Raw genomic sequence first — 6,127 nt, forward strand, 5'->3', positions numbered from 1 at the left:
GAAGGACCCCTGCAGGATGTCACCCAGAGAGATGGAGGCCAGGTGGGTCCTGTCGCCTCCTGCTCGCAGATGCACCCGCACCGCCAAGTCTCAAGGATGCCCCAGGCTCCCCACCAGCTGCATTTTTAAATGTACTGATTTACTTAAAAGGCAGAGAGAGAGAGAGAGAGAGAGAGAGAGAGAGAGATTCTTCATCCATCAATTCACTCCCCTAATGCCTGCAACAGTCGGCGCTGGGCCAGGCTGAAGCCAGCAACCCGGAACTTCATCCTGGTCTCCCACATGGGTGGCAGAGGCTCAAATACTTGGGCCATCTTCCTCTGCTTTTCCAGGTGCATTAGCAGGAAGCTGGATCAGAAGTGGAGCAGCCAGGCCTCGAATCAGCGCCAGGGGTGCCAAGGTCAAGTGGTGGCTTAACCCGCTGTGTCACAGAGCTGGCCCCTTGCCAGCTCTCTCAGCAACAGGAGGGCAGTGTTTCCCTGATACTCTCAGGGGGCCGAACGCGGTTGAATGCAGAGACCCCCCTGCCAGACCCCCTTGCATAGAGAGCAGCAATGCAGAGCCCATGACTGCCTGTCTCCACGAGTCTCCACCGGCTGCCCAGGCAGGCTGGGGGTGGGGGGAGGTGGTCTTCAGGCAGCATGCCACATTTACCCTGCTCTGGCCCACCCTGAGAGCCCCAGGCCGCATGCCTGCTGGCCTGCAGCCCTTGCTCACCACACTCCGAGGAGTGGCCACAGCCACATGAGCCCAGGCTGTAAGGGAGGCCTGCCAGAACACAGCCCCTGCTGAGCCTGCTGGCCACCAAAGCCACAGGGGTTGCCGTTCCAGGGGTCTGATGCAGCCCCCCGCCCCCAGCCTCATTCTCAGCTATTCAGGAAGAGAGCCACAGCTGCTGTCCACTGCCACCCTGCGGGTGGCCACTGTGGGAGGGCAGGGACTGGAAGAGCAGTCCGTCCCCCTGGGTCAGCGCCTGCTCCACCCTGGCTGACAGGCAGAGGACAGCCTGCATCCCTAGGCTGTAGCTGCCTGTGTCTGCCTACCCCTCGGGCATGATGCCAGCATCACTCCACGGAGGGCTGGGAAGGCAGTCCCAGCATGCATTTCCTCACCTCCCTGCTGCCCGTATACAGTAGGAGCCTAATACAAAGCTCTACATGCACACTGCAATCCGGTGGGCTCCCATTGGCAAGCTGTTGCCCAGGGATACCCCAGACATGACCGCTGGGCTGAGTCCCACGACTCAGAGCTGGGGGCACAGCCCAGAAGGGCCTCTATTAAAGGCACTAGACGCCTTCACCTTGGACAAGGCTCCTGCACTGGGCCCCGACAGAGCAGGCTAAAAACCAAAATGGATTCCGCCCCCCACCCACACCCCCCTCTGCGGTTCCCTGTTGCCTGGCCTGGGAATACTTGAGGAGGGAGACAGCTGCCTACTTTCCAAACAGGCCCGTTTCAACAGGCATGTGATAAAGTCTAATCTGTACAAGAAGTAACCTCAAGTAACCTGTTGTCAACCCATCAGCTATTTTTCTATTCTTCAGTCTCCCTGTCTCCATCTTACTAGGAAAGTCCCCTTGAAATGACCAGTCTATTTTTAAAAATTAATTAACTAATGAAACTTATTTGAAACACGGAGAGAGACACTCAGACAGAGATTCACTCCCCCGATGCCTGCAACAGCTGGGGGCTGTGCCAGGTTGGAGCCACTGGAACTCCATCCAGGTTTCCCATATGGGTGGCAAGGACCCAAGTCCTTGAGTCACCTGCTGCCTCCCAAGACGTACATTACCATGTAGCTGGCATCGGGAGCAGGGCTGGGACTTGAACCCACGCACTTGGATATGGGATGCGGCACCGCAAGTGGCCTTTGCACTGCTGTGGCAAACACCTGCTGTGGCAAATCCACTTTTTGTTCATTGCCTCTGCTTTTCTCAGGCCTCCTCTGCCTATAAACCCCACCTCTTCTGCTCAGCCGACAGGAACTCTCCTCCTATCATATAGGAAAGTGTTGCCTGCTTCTAGAACCGTAGAATCAAGCCAATTGCCAGTTAGGATCTTTTGACGGCTGTCATGTGACCTGTGACACCGCCAGTGCAGAACCTGGCACGTTTACCTTGGTTTCCCAACAACACTGAGCAAAGCGCATGGCTCTCCCGGGGCGGGGATCCCATGCGGGCCTGAATGCGGAGGCCTCTCTCATGCGTTCCCTCTGGACCTGGGGTTGGAAGCTGGGGCTCTGCCAGCTCTTTCCCCTCCCTCTGCGACCGGGCAGAATGAAGAAGCCGTGGCCACTCCAGGTAGCGCACCTGCTGAACAGGGGCCCCTCCCCTGCACAGTTGGACACGGACTTTTAGCTCTGGCTTTCTCTGCAGCTCGCTCCGCCGGGGCCTGGCCTCTCATAGGCAGGCTTCCTTCCAGTGGGAGCTCTCTCCCCCACCCCTGCTCTTGCGCTGTGATTCCCCCCCAGAAACCCCCGCAGAAGGCACATGACCCCGAGCGGGCATCTCCCGGCACAAGGTTCACGGCCAGAACGAGAAACGCAGTGCTCACGTGCCCCAGTCTCCATCTCTTGGCGGGGACTTCTCTTCCCCTTTCAGTCTCCACTTTCTAATGACCTCAGGAAGTTCCACTTCTCCTTTTTGATGAGCCTGGTAGAGGCAGTGGGTGGCCGAGCCCGGGGCAAGCGCCACCGCCGGCTTCACCTCCACGGAAGGATATAGGAGCAGCAGCCACGAATGGAGACGAGCCTTTCTGGAGTTTGACCTTGGCTATGTCTGCATCCCTGGCTCCCACTCATGACAAGTGTGGCTGCCCCAGGCTGGTAGACCAGCTGACTCACACTCAGATGCCGCCAGCTCCAGGCAGGCACTGTCCATGTGTGCGACCCACTGGATATAAGACAATTGGGAGTGGTGGAGAGTGTGGAAAGCTAAGGAGTACGCAACTGCCCTTCGGTTCTCTCGCTGGCTGCCCTGTGGAAAGCTAAAACTCAGAATATCTAAGTGAGCTCTCCCAACTTCTAAAATACTCTGCAGACCAAGTGAAATATGTTGGTGGGCCAGATCTGCCTGCAACCTTTGTAGGGCCTGAGGCAAGGGTGCAAACAGAGACCAATGCCTTGCGTCTGATTATTTAAGCTCACAAATCCTTAACAAAATACATTCCCTCATCCTCCCTCAACACAGACAGAGTCATCCCAACTTGAGAGGCTGCGCTTGAATTTAGAATTCTTGGGCTGCTCGGGAGTTTGCACTGGCGCAGGGCAGTAGCAAGAAATTGCCCTCAGAGGGCACCTGCTCGCATCCCATCCCCTCACCCTCGGGCTGTCCCCGTGCCACAGTGGCCTCAGGTTCATGTTGGTGGACACAGCAGTCTACAAGATCAAGCCCCAGCCAGTGCCACGGCTCACTAGGCTAATCCTCCGCTTTGCGGCGCCAGCACACCGGGTTCTAGTCCCGGTCGGGGTGCCAGATTCTGTCCCGGTTGCCCCTCTTCCAGGCCAGCTCTCTGCTGTGGCCCGGGAGTGCAGTGGAGGATGGCCCAAGTGCTTGGGCCTTGCACCCCATGGGAGACCAGGAGAAGCACCTGGCTCCTGGCTTCGGATCAGTGTGGTGCGCTGGCCGCGGCGGCCACTGGAAGGTGAACCAACGGCAAAAGGAAGACCTTTCTCTCTGTCTCTCTCTCTCTCTCTCTCTCTCTCTCTCTCTCACTGTCCACTCTGCCTGTCAAAAAAGAAAATATGAAGCCCCATCTACTCTCCACCCCCACGGATGGCCATCTCTTGGGGACCTTGGGTCCAGGCGTGCGTATGCCACTGATCTGGTCTACCCTGGGGGAGAAGTATCTGGGGAAGAGGGTGGCACTGCTGGAAGCCTGCTCAGCATCGGGGGATTCCAGCACCCTGGGTGATACGGAGCGTGAGCTTAAAGCAGACAGAGGGGGGCAGATACTTGGCACAGCAGTGAAGCCACCACTTGGGAGCACCTCTCTCCCTTATCGGAGTGCTTGGTTCAAATCCGGGCTCTGCTATCCATTCGGGCTTCTGGGGGTAGCAGGTGATGGCTCAAGTAGTTAGGTCCCTGCCACCCACATAGGAGACTGCATTTTGAGTTCCTGGCTCCTGGCTTCAGCCTGGCCCAGCCCTGGTTGTTGTGGGCATCTGGGGAGTGAACCAGCAGATGGGGGATCTGCCTCTGTCTCTGTGCTTTCCATAAAAATAAACAATAAAAAATATAAAGGGGATGGAGGGCTCCAGGTTACGTGCCTCCCTGCCCCATGGGAGGAGGGAGAGTAGGAGGTCGGCCAGGGCCGGTCCCTGAGCAGGAATCCCTGCTGCTGAGTCGGGGGTCTGCCTGTGTGCCCCTGCGATCTAGGTCATAGCATGTCCCTGGAAAGCCCAGCCCGTGGGAAGGCCCCGTGTAGCCAGAAGCGGGCACAGTGCAGTGCTACTGTTGTCTCCTGCTTTGACGCGTGTCTGCCTCCCCACCTGCTGTCTCTGGTGTTTCCCTCTTACCAGCAGTGCTATTCCCTGAGTGAGTGTCAAAGCAGATTACGAGAAAGCCAGCTTTTCAGGCCTCTGCTTGAGAAGTGTGGGTGGGGAGAGCAAGGGAGGTCAAGTCAACTCAAAGGTCACAGCGTTGCTGACTGCTGGACCCAAACTTACCAGCACTGTTTATTAATATCTCCAGCCAATGTCGCAGGGGTGGCTGTGGCTTTGTGGTGCAGGAGGTGAGACAGCTGGGTGCCCCACTTCTTCAGGAGACAGACTATCTCTATTCTTCTGTCCTGGTTCTCCCCGCCCCACTGGTGTTCAGGCCCCAGAGCTTCTCAACAATTCCAGGAAGGAAGAAGGGCGGGGAGACTAAGGCCAACACCAAGATAGTAAGGATTTGACATCTGAGATCCCCATTCAAAGAAGCACTTGGAGGGGCAGGCGTCTGGCACAGCAGTAAAGGCTCTGCTTGGGACACCCACATCCGATATTGGAGTGCCTGGTTCAAGTTCCAATTATGCTCTCAACTCCAGCTTCCTACTCATGCACACCCTAGGGGGCAGTGGAGATGGCTCAGGTCCCTGGGGCCTGCCACCCATGTGGGAGACCCAAATGAAGCTCCTGGCTCCTGGCTCAGCCCTGGTTGTGGTAGGCATTTGGGGGATGAACCAGTGGATGGAATGGGATCTCTCTCTCTCTCTCTCTCTCTTCTTTTCTAAAAAAAATAGTCATTTTTAAAGAGATTTATTTCTTTGAAAGAGAGAGAGAGAGAGAGAGAATCTCTCATCCCATCCACTGGTTCATCCCCTAAATGCCTACAACAGCCAGGGCTGAGCCAGGTGCCAGGAGCTTCATTCAGGTCTCCCACATGGGTATAGAGGCCCAAGAACACGGACCATCTTCCACTGCTTTTCCAGAGGCATCAGCAGGGGGCTGGATTGGAAGTGGAGCATCCGGGACTCAAGGTGGCAGCCATATGGGATGCTGGTGTCACAGGCAGCAGCCTAACCCACTAAGCCACAATGCTGGCCCCAAATATACTTTTTTTAGAAGCACTTGGAGGAATGTTTGACCCAAAGTAGGGAGCTCCAAGTGATGATGGCATTTTAGGCTTTGTAGCATGTGCTGAGGAGATATCCCATGGAAATCTAGCCATGAGAATGGCCAGCTGCTGTATCAACCTTGGGTAGCGATCAGGAGAGCAGGAAATGGGGGGTGGGAAGGGGGTAGAAATGTACCCTGGGAATCTTGTTGGTTACCCACTTGCTATACGATTTAAGTTAATCCACTTCCATGAGCAGAAAACAACAACCTGGCTCTGGTTGAGCAGTCGGCTGTAGGTGGAGGCAGGGAGCCTTCTCCAGAGGGATCCGGTGGGGGAAGCCTGCACAGTCAGATGCCGTCGCTGCCCTGGTTTGTGTGACTTCCTCTGGAAGGCTCACGTTGAGAGACTGCTGAGCTTATCACAGGACTAGAAACTGAGGCTGGGAGAGTGGCCGAGGCCGGCGCTCACCCTCCCACAGCCATTCTTCCCTTTCCCTGACTACAGAGTGTAGAATGGCAATGCGCCCACATGAGAAGATTACACTTCCCAGACTCCCTTGCAGCTGGGAATGGCCATGTGACACAGTT

Source organism: Oryctolagus cuniculus, chromosome 20 (genome assembly GCF_051225735.1).
Source record: "Oryctolagus cuniculus isolate XC-2025 breed Fujian yellow rabbit chromosome 20, ASM5122573v1, whole genome shotgun sequence".
Classification (NCBI taxonomy): domain Eukaryota; kingdom Metazoa; phylum Chordata; class Mammalia; order Lagomorpha; family Leporidae; genus Oryctolagus; species Oryctolagus cuniculus.